Source organism: Salvia miltiorrhiza, unplaced genomic scaffold (assembly GCF_028751815.1).
Source record: "Salvia miltiorrhiza cultivar Shanhuang (shh) unplaced genomic scaffold, IMPLAD_Smil_shh Hic_asm_8, whole genome shotgun sequence".
Taxonomy (NCBI): Eukaryota; Viridiplantae; Streptophyta; class Magnoliopsida; order Lamiales; family Lamiaceae; genus Salvia; species Salvia miltiorrhiza.
In genome coordinates, this window is record NW_026651397.1 from 101,244 (window position 1) to 119,050 (window position 17,807).

Below are 17,807 nucleotides of genomic sequence, written 5' to 3' on the forward strand. Positions count from 1 at the left end.
TCGAGAAATTATTCCGACTGCAACGCAGATTAAATCTACGGATTTAATCTAGATATTAAATGGCTTGTGAATTGAATTAAATCTATGTATTTAATTTATACATGAATAATGAGCAGAAGCCAATATTTGATTGCAAACACGCGATTAAATAGTAGATGCACTGAATAACCAAGATACAAAGATTTATTATTATTTACAATTAGGACATCACACTATATACGCATAATTACCACCAGCACTACAACAACATCTTTTTTTTCCCTACAATAACTAAGCCTCCACTATCATTATCTTTTACACCTTTCTAACATTTCTTTACGTTAGTGGCTAGCACACTTAAGTGCACCACCAAATCCCCTTTTCTTAATTTATCTATCAACCTTTAAACCACCACCTCCAAAGGCTTTATCATTCAGCCAACATACTAATCATTCATTCTTCAAGAATTCAGAGTAAGTACGTTGATTCCTGCTGCCAAACTTCGAACAGGTAAGCTTTGGTTTAAGTTTTTTTTCACCAGTCCATTCTTGATTCCCCTGCATATGTCAATAAGCATCTGAAAATTTCAGCTATCTCCTCATTAAATTCAATAGCAACAAACAGCCACCAACAACAAGCAATTACAGGTATATACTAAGCTCCCTTCATTCGAATCCCATTTACATTTCATCCAACAAGCATGATTAAGTAGAAATATTGAATGTATAGATGAGTATAGGTTATGGACTTAGCAAAGTCACAAGCACAGAAATCAGTTCATATGTAATTACATTTCTTCACGCGAGCCACAAACAATGAGAATTCATATGATACAGAAGCAATCAATACCTAGATTAATTTCTTGCCTTCACAATAGACTATTCAACCGGGGAATGAAAGCTAGAATAAAGACCTTATCCTTGCCTAATTCACGTTAAGAACCGACTATGGAGAATAGTTTGACTTAGCTTTTAAGAGAGGGGATGGCTGACTGCCTCGATCGGTTTGAGACAGCTACGACAGGGGCGAACTCGCCCAATCTCATCAAGACCCGAGGACGGCAGCCACGGCGATACCGAACTGGAGCAGGGGCTCGAGCGCACCAGCAGCGGACGCACGGCAACGGCGTTCTGCCCTTTTTGAAACCTAAGGCTCGACGTCGGAGAGGGATATCAAGATGGGAGTTGGACGGCGCCGCTCCCAGACGCCGACTGAGTCGCTGGATTCCAGACGGGCGTGACAGCAGCGGCGATGATTCCCAGAGTGGGACTCGACTGAGATCTGCGTGAGGAAGAAAGAAGGAGGAGCCGATCGATATTGAAGAAGGGCCGGCGGCGGCGCTCCTCCAGCGAGCCACTAACCACCGGACGAGCTGCAGCAGCTCCAGGCCACGACTCCGGCGAAACAGCAGCGGCAGTTGGCGGCAACTTCGGACGAGCTAACGACGACGGCGTTCCTCCAGCAGGCGTTTTGACCGCCGATCTCAGACAGCAGCGGCAACAGCAACATCTGTCGCCGGCGGTTGCGCTGGATCCTTCGCCGGTCTCAGGCGGCAGCGGCAGATGGCGTGAGAGAATGATGTGCGTCTGTGTGTGTGCGTTTCTTTGAAGAGAGAGAGATCTGAAATTGTGAGGAGAGAGAGACCGATAGTGAGAGAGATAGAGATGGGCTTTGATTTTGTTTTGTTTTGTTTTGTATGGGCTTTCTTTTAATTGATTTTGGGCCAAGTGATGGGCCGATTTTTAATTAAGTTGGGCCGAAAAATTTGGGCCTCCTAGTTATTATTTTATCGGGCTTTGTTATTTATTTTCAGTGGGCTTGAGTTGGGCTGGATTATTTATTAATTTTGGGCCGATTTTAAATTATTGATTGGGCCTTTGAATTTATTTATTTTACTCAGATGGGCTGTTATTACATTATTTCATTGGGCCGAATTTATTTAATTAAAGCCATCTATTTTATTTTAATTGGGCTGTTATATTATTTTCGTTGGGCCTCGTTTGAATTATTTAATTGAGCCCAGCTAATCAAATTATTTATGGAGACAAGATTTATTTAATTACTTGAGCCGATGAATTATTTTCAATCGGGCCTCTCATGTTAATTATTCAAGCCAATTCTATTTAATTAATTATTAGGCTACCTTATGTTGAGCCTTTTAATTATTTAATCTTATAACATTACTTGTTCCTATTTATTAAGCCCGATTAATTATGAGGTTATAAAGCGAATAAATTGAAGTATTATTTATTTTCTATTGACTACGAGGAATGGGGTTTATTTAATTGGTGGATTAGAACACCCTAAGAGAACGGATTAATTTCTATTAATTATCCGGCTTCATGAAACGAGACTTAGCTTTTGTTTAAATCCGATAGCTTGGATTAACAATAGAAATTCCTTGATTATTATCTCAGAATAATAGTTCATGCATACGAGATTCATGCATAGTTAAATTACGCATTCTCATTTAATTGAGAATTTTCCCTCGATTTAAAGTCTTACGTTATTTTCTCGGATTAAAGGTCGAGCGCAAGAATAAGAGCTCGTCAAGGAGTCACTAATCTGTAGCAAAGCTTTGCTATCAGGTGGGCATTACTTTCATATATATCAAATGAGTTTAAATGTTACGTTCAAGCAAGTTATTTCATGACTAAATTAATTGAAGTTATTTCAAATATTGTCTTGCCAAAAAAATGTTTAAATGTTCAGTATGATATCTATCTGATGTGACTTTGCCAGTTATGTAATCGAATTCGGGTCCTGAGCAGTTGATAGCTATCCTGCCAGGGCTAGTGTACACCAGTGACCGTGAGTCATCTAGCGGGTTGGCCGGTCAAGTGTCCGTGAGAGGTGGCCACCTCTCCGGCACACAGTTCCAGATATGATAGATTACAAGAGAACTTAGTCTGCAGACGAACTTTAAGAATCACAAATGAATTTAGTAAGCTTGGGCCTTTTTAGCGAAAAACTCCCTTGCTGTACTGTTTATGATGGCATGACAATTTACAACTTTACGAAGCATGTTATATTTCATAGTAGGCATATGTGCCCACTGAGTACTTTTGTACTCAGCCCTGCATATATTTCTAAATGTGCAGGTTGAGCAGCTGCCGATGGTGATGAAGTGACGAGCGGGACTCTTTGTCTTATTATGTATTAATGAACTCTAGGGTTACATGTCTTCATACATGTAATCAGAACCTTATTCCGCTGTGTACTCAGAAGTTTTATGTTATTTTGGATAAGTCGGAGTTATCCGAACTTACTAGTTATTTGAGTCTATACGACTAAAACTCCGTTATATTATAAATATCCCTGTTGTTAACAATGATACTGCGATCCTTTCTTGTTTGATTATTCCCCTTTCTACCCCGCTTCTAATATCCCTCCATTAGTCACGGTTTCCCCGGCTTAATTATCCTTAATTATGTCCGGTCGTGACAGAGTGGTATCAGAGCAGTTCATTTGCTCTGAACCCTAGAGTTAGCCCATTTTTCTAGTATGATCACTAGTATATATGAGTCAGTCAGCCAAAGTTCATCACTTCATCACATTGTCATGCTCAGCAAGAAAGAAGGTGGTAATGATTTTAAAACATTGAGAAGTTCACGTTTTATATGAATGTACTGATGCTTACATTCAAGTTTTATGCTTTATTGATTGATTAGATATCTCAATGAACTTAGATGTGTTAAGAATGCATGATCACAGTTACGAGAAGAACAATAGAAGCTAGAAACTCAGTTATATTTCACTATAGCCATGGTGAAGAGCTAAGAAAGAGGAAGAGAATCCAATGAAAGCAGTGCAAGCAGAATGCCACGCACGAATCACTGAAGCAGGCATAGTTCTTCATTCAAGTTGTTCACGCGTGACAGAACACCGAATCGACTATTGCCTTATTTGATGATAGATCACGTGAATCATTGCTCGTAGCGACGAGTGTGACTTATGTAATCAGTTAGCTATCGCATAATGAGCTAAGACTCATTACTAACTCTCGATTATCATCAGTTATGACATGAAGAGAACCTTCATGATTTATGTTCGAACTTCAGAGTCAGACTCACATGCAGTTATAACACTTTGTGTATGATGTTATAGCATCGCGATTAGAACTGCCAGCTTATAGTTTCAGATATTCAGAACCTTTATTATTACAATTACCTATTATATTACACGTGAGCATGATTTAGAATCCCTATTGATTACGATCACCTGCTACAAATCGAAAGGAGGATAGGTGCCATGGGTAACTAGAAGTTACCAACCATTATGATTGACTAGAAAAATCTATGCAAGTGTGTAAGACAAGAGAAGTTCTCGAAGATGGTTCAGAGTTTAATAATAGCTAGAAGCGCCGACAGTGGATCAATGCTGAAACAAATGAATTAAGATTCTAATGAGACCCTAAGGATATACTCAAGATAAGTATATATACCTTAACCTATCGAGGACATCGCCTCAGTTAGAACGTCTTGGATTATACATTCAGTTTAGTAGCCAGAATGCAAGCATTGACTAAGGTCATTCTATGACTTAGCATTACACATGGAGACACATACCCTATAAAGGTGCTCAGATGAGCAAAAGCTATTTCCTTATTGAATGCGTGATGATTCAAAAGGTCTTTTGCAATAACACGGAAGAGTGCTTCAAATTATATGGTTGCATTTCAAGCGCTATGTGAAAGAACACTAAGTACTAGAAGTACTACATTAAGATCACATAGAGGAACATTGTTGAGTAAGGTCGAGCCTACCTTATTTCGCCTATAGAAGATGTTTAATGATTGCATTAAACTAGGAGGCAGACTCCAAGTTTGAAGAAGCTCTAGAATATTCTCAAGGACATGTTCAAGATATTAAGAAGAAAGTGGTAATTTTAGAACAAATATACCTTTTGCAGCCAAGGAACAAGAGTTGCCAAGTTCGGAAAAGTATTTCCGAGTGATTGAGAAGTAGTTGTGTCGGACCTGGCCAGTCCACATGGCCAAAATCTCAGTAGTCGTCATATATGGGTCTTTAAACCTATATATTTTAAACCTTCATCTGAAAAGCCAAACGGGTTCAGACTATTAGGTCATTTCGTTTCGACCTTTCAGTCAATTCATTTCTACCCTATGGTTATTCATTTTCAATTGTTTGGCAAAGTATTGAAACACTTTGCCTAATTGCCATTTGTGATATGAATCATTGCGATCTACTAGCTGTTGGTAGATTTTCTGTGACCCAAAGATAAACAGATACTCATTAGATTAAATCAGTCAAACACGTATGCTTTAACCCAAGGGTCAAGCACGTAATGCATACAGACAATCTCTTGTGCATTTAGTAGGACGTTATTTGTGTACTTCGAAAACGATGATCATTTCGATGCTTTTGTATGCCCCTACGTTGGCTTAGTTATTTTGACAAGTATTAGTACGAAAATGCTGGTTCATAGGGCATTTCGGAACTGAGCTCTTTCATGATGACCTTGCTAGATAGCTAGTTCATCGTGTATAATGCTTGGATAGATCACCAGATCTATATTCAATTGTTGATGAAATAGTCCTCATTGATACTAATTTCCCATGTCTATGTAGCGACCCTATCAGTCTTTTGCGGCAAGTTACTTCCGCTATGTTATTTATATACTTTCATGAGGAAGAGTATGGGCGAGATTTGAGAATCAAGAAAACAATTTACAGAATCGATGATATGCATCTGTGTATTACATTGGTGACTATATGTCGACTCATCGGAATGCAAACAAAGCAAAGGCGTCCGAGAGAAGTTGGATAGAACAATAGTATGCCTTGTGATGTTGCATTAACAACTTGTGTTTTGACCTAATAGAATGCCGTCAAAACGAGGACAACCAAGAGGAGGGGGCAGGATTCCCCGAAATGAAGGAAGAGGCCCAGAAACAGGGCCAGAACCAGAAATAGTTCAACCACCTGTTCAGCCAGAACGACGGATTGAAGAATTATTCTTGCGACAGAACCCACTTACCTTCAACGGGACAGGAGACCCGGCAGAAGCTGAAACTTGGGTTCACGCTATTGAGCGCATTTTCAACTTCCTGCGTTGCATCGACCAAGAGCGCCTGACTTGTATGTCCTTTCAGTTGAATGGGTCAGCTGATTTCTGGTGGGAAGCAAGGATGAAAACGATGACAGCATAGCAGATAGAAAACCTGACTTGGGAACAATTCAAAGTCGGTATATATAACAAGTATATACCCAAGAGCTACCGCAAGAAGAAGGAAGTTGAATTTTACAATCTAAAGCAAGGAAAGATGTCGGTAACTCAATACGACAGGATGTTCTGCGATATGTCTAGATATGCGCCGGAACAAGTTGACACATATGAAAAGATGGCTGAAAAGTTTTGTGCCGGTCTGAGGCACGAAATTAGGATGGCTTTGGCAAGCCACGGAGGATTGTCTTACACTGAGTCGCTCAGCCGAGCGTTAGACATTGAGGCAGCCATGCCAGGAGAAAGACCTGCAACTGTACCTGCGCCAGCACCTCCACATGATCAAAGTTATAATCAGAATTTCAAAGGAAAGAGGAGATGGGACAACAATAACCCGAACCAAGGCGAGAAGAGGCCATGGCAGGGACGGGTCTTCCAATCACAGGGCTATGGAAGCCAGGGCGCACCGAAACAGATGGGAAATAACCAACAGAGGGCCCCCCATTGCCCCAAATGTAACAAAAGTCATGTGGGAATCTGTAAGGCCGGTAGTGATAGTTGTTATATCTGCAACCAGAAGGGACACTATGCAAACCGGTGCCCGAATAAGCAACATGGAACGAGTTCAAGGCCAAACCCACCTATCCAGGCTCCACCTCTGCGAGCAATCCAAGCTCTGCCCCAACCATACCCAAGGCAGCAACCACAGTATCAGCAGCCACAGCAGCACCAACAGCTACCGTATCAACCACAACCTCAACAACCGTATCAGCAACAGGCCCGCCAACAACAACAGCGACAACAGAAACAACATGAAAAGCCTCGTCATGCTAGAGCCTATGCTATGAGGCAGAAGCAGCCCGAGAACAACCAGGGAAACCTGGCAGGTATGGGCATGCTACTCAATACTCCTGTTGTACTTCTACTTGATACGGGCGCATCGCATACTTTCATTTCAAGTACATGTGTCGACACCTTAAAACTTAAGATGGAAAGAGCTGACCAGGAGTTGAGTATATCATCACCTATAGGAGGGATGACGATAGTCAAACATGTGTGCTTGAACCTAGAACTGAACATAGGGTCACTCAAGATTGTAGTGAACAACTCATATGTTATACCAGTGGGAGATGTGGACATAATCCTAGGAATGGACTGGCTAGCCGAGAACTATGCCACCATCCTTTGTAACGAAAGAAGGATATCGTTTCGACCCCCAGGAAGGGAGCCGTCACATTTCCACGGAATTAGTATGGGGAGAAGAAAGATGATCATCTCCGCCCTACAAGCAACGAAAATGATGAATAAGGGATACCCAGCTTACCTCGTATACTTGCACGGAGAACTGGGTACTGAAAAGAGTATAGAAGATGTAGCAATTGTACGGGACTTTTCAGATGTATTTCCAGAGATTCTGCCAGGGCCACCACCGGACAGACCAATTGAATTTACCATTGATTTGGAGCCCGGGGCAGCTTCCATTTCGAAGGCACCATACCGAATGGCTCCTAAAGAGTTGGAAGAACTCAAGATACAATTGCAAGAACTTTTGGAACTTGGATTCATTAGGCCAAGTGTATCACCTTGGGGTGCACCCGTACTTTTCGTGAAGAAAAAGGATGGCACATTGCGAATGTGTATAGACTATAGGGAACTGAACAAAGTGACACTGAAGAACAAATATCCTTTACCAAGGATAGATGACCTTTTCGACCAGCTCAAGGGAGCAAGCGTGTTCTCGAAGATTGATTTGCGATCTGGTTATCACCAGCTGAAGATTCGACCAGAAGACGTACCTAAGACGGCATTTCGAACTAAGTATGGCCACTACGAATTTGTAGTTGTGCCATTCGGACTAACCAATGCGCCAGCTGTGTTCATGGACCTCATGAATCGAGTGTTTCATCCGTACTTAGACAAATTTGTCTTGGTGTTTATAGATGACATCCTGATCTACTCGAAGAACGAGAAAGACCATGAGGAACATCTGAGGATTGTCCTAGAAACATTGAGGACGGAGCGCCTTTATGCTAAATTCAGCAGGTGCGAGTTTTGGCTCAGCGAAGTCACGTTTTTAGGGCATATTGTGTCATCGGAAGGGATCAAAGTGGACCCCTGAAAAAGTACAAGCAGTGCGAGAGTGGAGATCACCAACTAAACCCAATGAGATAAGGAGTTTCTTGGGATTAGCAGGATACTATCGGAGGATCATAGAAGGATTTTCCCAAAATCGCAAGACCAATAACGCAATTACTCAGAAAAGAGATAAAGTATTCTTGGACAGAGGAGTGCGAGAAGAGTTTCCAAGAACTCAAGGAAAAGTTGATTACGGCACCAGTGTTAGCCGTTCCAACAGTTGATAAGGAATACGTGATCTACACAGACGCGTCCAAAAATGGACTTGGCTGCGTGCTGATGCAAGAAGGAAGAGTGATAGCATATGCGTTACGACAGCTTAGGCCACATGAACTGAATTACCCGACTCATGATCTGGAGTTAGCTGCAGTGGTGCATGCGCTGAAGATTTGGAGACACCACCTATATGGAGTTAGGTGTGAGATATTCACAGACCACAAAAGTCTGAAATACTTTTTCGAACAAAAGGACCTTAATATGAGACAAAGGAGATGGCTCGAACTAGTGAAAGATTATGACTGTGGTATTAACTACCACCCAGGCAAGGCCAACGTAGTGGCTGATGCATTGAGTCGTAAAACTCAATCTAAATTGGGAACTCTCATCACTCGAGAGACGGTGCTCATAAGGGAATTTAGCAAAATGAGCATAGAAGTGGTTAAACCACCAGGGACGATAGCAAGCATTGTGGCAACAGTACCTAACTTGAGGAAGATGATCGTAGAAGCACAAAGAAAAGACGGGAAGATGGAAAAACTATGGGAAGCAGTAAGAAAAGGAGGCGTCAAGAATTATCAAGAAGCATCAGATAATGTTATCCTCTTTGAAGGAAGAATATGCATCCCCCACGATGAGGAGCTTAAGGATAAAATCATGAGTGAGGCTCACGATACCCTTATACTGCCCACCCAGGGAGTACTAAGATGTATCAGGACCTAAAGAAACACTTTTGGTGGGAAGGCATGAAGAGAGACATAGCGTCATTTGTGGAGAAATGCCTGGCATGCCAACAGGTGAAGGCCTTACACCAGAGGCTATATGGAAAACTACAACCGTTGGAAATTCCAGAATGGAAGTGGGAGCACATCGCAATGGATTTTGTGACCAGTTTGCCCAAAACAAAGAGAGAAAACACTGCCATTTGGGTAATAGTGGATCGACTCACAAAATATGCTCATTTTATACCAATACCGATCACACACGGGTCAGACAAGCTAGCTCAGTTGTATGTTCGAGAGATTGTACGCTTACATGGTGTACCCGTGTCAATCACATCAGATCGAGACTCGAAATTCACATCTAGATTTTGGACGAGCTTACAGAAAGAGTTAGGCACGAGGCTAGATTATGGAAGAAAATGTAGATCACCGCTTTATTGGGATGAAGTGGTTGAGAGAAAAGTTTTAGGACCAGACATGGTCAATGAGATGGTTGAGATAGTCCGCCAGATCAGAGGGCGAATAAAAGAGGCACAAGATAGACAGAAATCTTACGCTGATGCACGTCGAACTGAGTTATGTTTTGAAATAGGAGACAAGGTCTTCCTAAAGGTATCTCCTACCAAGGGGATAACTAGGTTTGGTGTCAAGGGAAAATTTAGGCCCCGATTCGTAGGACCTTATGAGATTTTGGAGAGAATAGGCCCAGTAGCCTATAGGTTGGCGTTACCGCCAAGCTTTGGAAACGTTCACAATGTTTTCCACGTATCACAATTCAGAAAATACGTTTTCGATCCAAAGCACATAATCCACCAAGAAGAGATGATCCTTTGCCCAGACTTGAGCTATGAAGAGAGACCAGAGGCCATTCTAGATCGAAAAGTACAACAACTCAGGAATAAGGCAATCACATCAGTGAAAGTCTTATGGAGACACCACGGACAAGAGGAAGCCATGTGGGAGCTTGAAGACAAAATGAAGGAGAAATACCCCGAACTGTTTTAGAAGAAATATGCAAATTTCGGGACGAAATTTTTGTTAAGAGGGGTAGTATGTAGTAGCCCGCTCTTTTAATTATGATTAAATCTAGTAAATGCAATTTTTATAAATGAATCCAGTTTATGGTCCTGATTTTTTTATCAGAAACGGAGTTATTATTTTAGCTTTATACTTTTATAACGTATGAGAAAAACGCGACGAAGATTATTGAGCCATTCAATAATTATTATTTTCAAGTTATAACTGACTTAGCAAAGTCATGTTATTTATTAATCGAAAAACAGAAGCAGTTATATTTATTAGTGCTACTTGAAGTCGAGAAATTATTCCGACTGCAACGCAGATTAAATCTACGGATTTAATCTAGATATTAAATGGCTTGTGAATTGAATTAAATCTATGTATTTAATTTATACATGAATAATGAGCAGAAGCCAATATTTGATTGCAAACACGCGATTAAATAGTAGATGCACTGAGTAACCAAGATACAAAGATTTATTATTATTTACAATTAGGACATCACACTATATACGCATAATTACCACCAGCACTACAACAACATCTTTTTTTCCCTACAATAACTAAGCCTCCACTATCATTATCTTTTACACCTTTCTAACATTTCTTTACGTTAGTGGCTAGCACACTTAAGTGCACCACCAAATCCCCTTTTCTTAATTTATCTATCAACCTTTAAACCACCACCTCCAAAGGCTTTATCATTCAGCCAACATACTAATCATTCATTCTTCAAGAATTCAGAGTAAGTACGTTGATTCCTGCTGCCAAACTTCGAACAGGTAAGCTTTGGTTTAAGTTTTTTTCCACCAGTCCATTCTTGATTCCCCTGCATATGTCAATAAGCATCTGAAAATTTCAGCTATCTCCTCATTAAATTCAATAGCAACAAACAGCCACCAACAACAAGCAATTACAGGTATATACTAAGCTCCCTTCATTCGAATCCCATTTACATTTCATCCAACAAGCATGATTAAGTAGAAATATTGAATGTATAGATGAGTATAGGTTATGGACTTAGCAAAGTCACAAGCACAGAAATCAGTTCATATGTAATTACATTTCTTCACGCGAGCCACAAGCAATGAGAATTCATATGATACAGAAGCAATCAATACCTAGATTAATTTCTTGCCTTCACAATAGACTATTCAACCGGGGAATGAAAACTAGAATAAAGACCTTATCCTTGCCTAATTCACGTTAAGAACCGACTATGGAGAATAGTTTGACTTAGCTTTTAAGAGAGGGGATGGCTGACTGCCTCGATCGGTTTGAGACAGCTACGACAGGGGCGAACTCGCCCAATCTCATCAAGACCCGAGGACGGCAGCCACGGCGATACCGAACTGGAGCAGGGGCTCGAGCGCACCAGCAGCGGACGCACGGCAACGGCGTTCTGCCCTTTTTGAAACCTAAGGCTCGACGTCGGAGAGGGATATCAAGATGGGAGTTGGACGGCGCCGCTCCCAGACGCCGACTGAGTCGCTGGATTCCAGACGGGCGTGACAGCAGCGGCGATGATTCCCAGAGTGGGACTCGACTGAGATCTGCGTGAGGAAGAAAGAAGGAGGAGCCGATCGATATTGAAGAAGGGCCGGCGGCGGCGCTCCTCCAGCGAGCCACTAACCACCGGACGAGCTGCAGCAGCTCCAGGCCACGACTCCGGCGAAACAGCAGCGGCAGTTGGCGGCAACTTCGGACGAGCTAACGACGACGGCGTTCCTCCAGCAGGCGTTTTGACCGCCGATCTCAGACAGCAGCGGCAACAGCAACATCTGTCGCCGGCGGTTGCGCTGGATCCTTCGCCGGTCTCAGGCGGCAGCGGCAGATGGCGTGAGAGAATGATGTGCGTCTGTGTGTGTGCGTTTCTTTGAAGAGAGAGAGATCTGAAATTGTGAGGAGAGAGAGACCGATAGTGAGAGAGATAGAGATGGGCTTTGATTTTGTTTTGTTTTGTTTTGTATGGGCTTTCTTTTAATTGATTTTGGGCCAAGTGGGATTAGGGCCGATTTTTAATTAAGTTGGGCCGAAAAATTTGGGCCTCCTAGTTATTATTTTATCGGGCTTTGTTATTTATTTTCAGTGGGCTTGAGTTGGGCTGGATTATTTATTAATTTTGGGCCGATTTTAAATTATTGATTGGGCCTTTGAATTTATTTATTTTACTCAGATGGGCTGTTATTACATTATTTCATTGGGCCGAATTTATTTAATTAAAGCCATCTATTTTATTTTAATTGGGCTGTTATATTATTTTCGTTGGGCCTCGTTTGAATTATTTAATTGAGCCCAGCTAATCAAATTATTTATGGAGACAAGATTTATTTAATTACTTGAGCCGATGAATTATTTTCAATCGGGCCTCTCATGTTAATTATTCAAGCCAATTCTATTTAATTAATTATTAGGCTACCTTATGTTGAGCCTTTTAATTATTTAATCTTATAACATTACTTGTTCCTATTTATTAAGCCCGATTAATTATGAGGTTATAAAGCGAATAAATTGAAGTATTATTTATTTTCTATTGACTACGAGGAATGGGGTTTATTTAATTGGTGGATTAGAACACCCTAAGAGAACGGATTAATTTCTATTAATTATCCGGCTTCATGAAACAAGACTTAGCTTTTGTTTAAATCCGATAGCTTGGATTAACAATAGAAATTCCTTGATTATTATCTCAGAATAATAGTTCATGCATACGAGATTCATGCATAGTTAAATTACGCATTCTCATTTAATTGAGAATTTTCCCTCGATTTAAAGTCTTACGTTATTTTCTCGGATTAAAGGTCGAGCGCAAGAATAAGAGCTCGTCAAGGAGTCACTAATCTGTAGCAAAGCTTTGCTATCAGGTGGGTTACTTTCATATATATCAAATGAGTTTAATGTTATGTTTGAACAGTTATTTCATTGCAAAATCATTGAACTGAAATTATTTCAACTGTTGTCTTGCCATAAATGTTTAAATGTTTGGTATGATATCTATCTGATGTGGCTTTGCCAGTTATGTAATCGAATTCGGGTCCTGAGCAGTTGATAGCTATCCTGCCAGGGCTAGTGTACACCAGTGACCGTGAGTCATCTAGCGGGTTGGCCGGTCAAGTGTCCGTGAGAGGTGGCCACCTCTCCGGCACACAGTTCCAGATATGATAGATTACAAGAGAACTTAGTCTGCAGACGAACTTTAAGAATCACAAATGAATTTAGTAAGCTTGGGCCTTTTTAGCGAAAAACTCCCTTGCTGTACTGTTTATGATGGCATGACAATTTACAACTTTACGAAGCATGTTATATTTCATAGTAGGCATATGTGCCCACTGAGTACTTTTGTACTCAGCCCTGCATATATTTCTAAATGTGCAGGTTGAGCAGCTGCCGATGGTGATGAAGTGACGAGCGGGACTCTTTGTCTTATTATGTATTAATGAACTCTAGGGTTACATGTCTTCATACATGTAATCAGAACCTTATTCCGCTGCGTACTCAGAAGTTTTATGTTATTTTGGATAAGTCGGAGTTATCCGAACTTACTAGTTATTTGAGTCTATACGACTAAAACTCCGTTATATTATAAATATCCCTGTTGTTAACAATGATACTGCGATCCTTTCTTGTTTGATTATTCCCCTTTCTACCCCGCTTCTAATATCCCTCCATTAGTCACGGTTTCCCCGGCTTAATTATCCTTAATTAGGTCCGGTCGTGACACTTAATCTAAATCATCGTGACTCAGTAAGACAACTCAACAATTTTCTCTCAAAGCCATCTCCAAAGACTATGGCTCATGATACCTCCTCAAGTACCATTAAAGGTTGCGTGAGCAAAACTCGCGTCACAAAACAACTCAACATATCGTACAATATCTCATTGCAACATGCTAATAACTCATCATTAATCATGCTATTATACTCAAGCTCATAACTCAAACTCATAACTCAAACCAACAAGTACTTAAAGCAATTGCTAATTCTCTCAAGCTTTAGCTCTAAGTTCTCATTTCATCCTTCTACTTAGTAAAAAAAATCTCTCTTAACAATGACATTAGATTCCTTCATCTAAATCATCGTGACTTATCACAACTGCTCAAACAATTCTCATCACAAAACATCTCAAATACATCACATCATAACTCATAATTATGCATCCTCAATCATATAACATCATATGATATAAACGCTCTCATGATTCATCATGTAACGTCAACATATGCTCTTACAACATAATAACTCATTATTAATCATGTTGTCATCCTCAAACTCAAACTATGCACCTTCAAAGTGTAACATCATAACTCATCATATAACCTCAACATCATGCTCTTCAAAATTTAATGTCAAATAAACTTTGAAATTTTACATACCTCGTTGAGTCTGGTGTGATGGTGCGCTGAGCTCACGGTTGTTAATAACTATTAGTCTAGTGACTCATTCTAGACTAAACTCAAGACTTATAATTCAGAGCTTTCCTTCGCTCTGATACCACTTTGTCACAGCCCGCCCTAACTAAGGATAGTTAAGCCGAGTGATCTACGACTAGGGATGGGGTTAAAGAAGAAGGGGAAGAAAAGGGGCGTCATTTATAGCCGTAAAACTTACTCATCTTAATAAAACTCGTCATTTTTATTCATGAATACTCAATTGAAAATAGTCTATGAAAGACAGCATAAAACTTAATTAATATCATTAATCAAGTTATACATCATATGAAACCATTCTCTTAAGACTCAAAGTATGACATAACATACTATAACATCAACAACATCTTGCAGCGGAAAGTAGCTAGACATATGTATGAAGACATATTCTAGACAGGTTAACTATTTATTAACAACCCTGGAGACTCCGCTCATTGCAGCACCATCATCACATCAGCTCAACCTGCACATTTAGAAAACATATGCAGGGCTGAGTACAAAAGCACTCAGTGGGCACGTATGCCTAGGTATAAAAATACATGCTTCAAAAACTGTAAATTGTCATGCCATCATAAACAGTACAGCAAGGGAGTTTTTCGCTAAAAAGGCCCAAGCTTACTAAGTTCATTTGTGATTCTTAAAGTTCGTCTGCAGTCTAAGTTCTCTTGTAATCTATCATATCTGGAACTGTGAGCCGGAGAGGTGGCCACCTCTCACGGTCACTTGACCGGCCAACCCGCTAGATGACTCACGGTCACTGGTGTACACTAGTCAAGGCAGGATAGCTATCAACTGCTCAGGACCCGAATTCGATTGCATCATTGGCAAAGCCAAAGCAGATAGATATCATACTAAAATTTAAACATTTTATGGCAAGACAATACTTGAAATAACTTTAACTCAAAGATTTTGTCATGAAATAACTTGCTTGAACGTAACATTTAAACTCATTTGATATATATATGAAACTGAAATTAACAGTTAAATCATCTCATGCATTCATTCGTATAAGAGGCCTACGACACGCAGGGGATCTCTATATACGTATAGTAAAAGTAATGCCCACCTGATTGCAGTGTTTTGCTACTTAAGACAATGATTCTCTTTCCTTAGCGCGATAGGTTACTCAGACGCTTTTGTTTATTTGAACCTTTGATAACACGAAAACATGTGTTCGAGTGAATAATAGAAAAGATAACAACAAATGCAGTGAATCACTATTCACTCATTTCTCTAACTACCCATATTTCCTTAAACGACTATATCTAACTCATATACAATCGTTCTTCCTTTATCAAAATATTTCATGTACCTTTGAGGATGTAGGAAATTCCATTTTATATCATTCATTTATTTATCTATTATAAATAAAGAATAATTCTATAAACATAAAACGTTTTCCTTTTCCCCATTTAATAATGCCAATCACCAATATATATATATACACATCAATAGCTCATTTATAATCTAAAAGTGATATTTTATCAACAATAAAACTTTAAAATCCTTAATAGGAATTATTTTGAATCATTTCCATCTCAACAAAACTGTATAGATTCAACTTCAACTAATAAACTGCTTTTACTCCGAACTCGTATGGAGTCGAATTTTATATCAATAGAAATCTCTTTGAGTCTAGTTTAATTGAAAAAAAAGTATGTTGAAAAACTCCAAGTAGTTTAAGAGATATAGCGATTTTCCCATCGCCTACCAGATTCGGCAGTTTCTGCCAACTGAAAGTCCAGATTTTTGAAAAAATAGAAAACGTTACCGGAATAACCTCAAATTTTATATGAAGATAGCTAACACATATATCTTCATACAATAAAAATTTGAGAGCTAAATATCAACATATGGTTACTGAAATAATTAACCTAATCATCTGCCTCACGACAGTTTCAACAGATACGGGCAGTATACTTCTCAAATTTTAAAAGGGTGGTAAACGAAGTTCAAATAACATGAAACTTTGTAAAAATATTTACCACACTCCCATATATACCCCAGAAATTTCCCATAATATAATAGAAACGGGAATGCATCGAAATAAGGGCGTCAACTTACCCTTGTCCAAGTGAGCACTAATGGAAGTTGTTCGTCGGGGGTTTTCTGGTCGTCGTTCCGCGATGGTGTTTAGCCGCGAAGGTCTACGACTTAGTCTTCCTCGTGCGAGGTAGATCAGGCTACACAACGGTGTTTTCTCAATCCTTTTTCGTCGTAAGGATAGTGAGAAACGAAAGCCATAAGTTGGCCGGTGGCTAAGTCGGGAATTCGACGTTGGCCTCCGAAGGATATTGCGGCTTTTGGTCAGGAAAATATAGAGAAGGCTTTGGCCTTTCGATTGTTGGGTTTGGTAGCCTGAAGATGGAGGAACGAGTACACGTTCTCGGTTCAGAGCCTAGTGGCCGGTCGGCGAAGAAATAGCCTGGCGAAGGGAGCTCACTTGAGCTTAAGAAGTATGCAAAGTTTGTTTTGAAGCTTGTTGGCTTCACTTTCTCTGCACGGGTGTGGTTCTTGCTAGTGGAGTGAGCTGTGTGTTAACTGATATGCTATGTATTTATAAGTGGATTCCGTAGACAATGGAAATTATGAAGGTTGAAATTTGTGTAGGGAGTTGGAAGGAAAGTCAGCTGCAAATCTACACTTTTGAAAAAAATAAGATTTGCTAGAAATCTGCAAATCTTTGAAATCAGAAATCTTGAATTGGAGGGGAAGGTTGAGCATGCAATCTTTGAAAATTTTGTTTCTTTCGTGATCTTCTTTTCCTCATATCTTGGCTTTTTGGATTGCATGGAAGATATTGAGACCTTGAAAAACTTGTTGCAGTATGATGTTGCGTTGAAGGAGAAGGTGGAATAGTGTAGGAATTGATGTGTTGGATGAAAAATCGAGACATACGTGTAGTAGGATTTTGATTTTCCGTGATCTAGTTTCTCCTAGTTCTTATTCGTTTCTGTAATAATTTTCCAATTCCTGCTAATTAAATACTTGTCGTATTTATATAAATTAAATCCTCAATCTTGGGATTTAATACGTGAAAGTCGGAATTAATTCACGACTTAATACTAAACACACATAACATGTAATAATAAAATTATTATTCACATACGCTCAAGTTATAAT

At 39.9% G+C, this 17,807-nt stretch overlaps 2 long non-coding RNA genes across 2 annotated transcripts in view; both read left to right on the forward strand.

Moving 5' to 3' along the window:
* LOC131002257 (uncharacterized) overlaps positions 1-17,807 on the forward strand; it is a 41,963-nt gene that overhangs the window by 17,149 nt on the left and 7,007 nt on the right. The gene's annotated exons all lie outside the window — the stretch shown is intronic.
* On the forward strand, positions 12,953-13,866 carry LOC131002260 (uncharacterized). The gene is made up of 2 exons (XR_009094234.1): positions 12,953-13,122; positions 13,634-13,866. It is a non-coding gene; the product is annotated as an uncharacterized LOC131002260 (long non-coding RNA).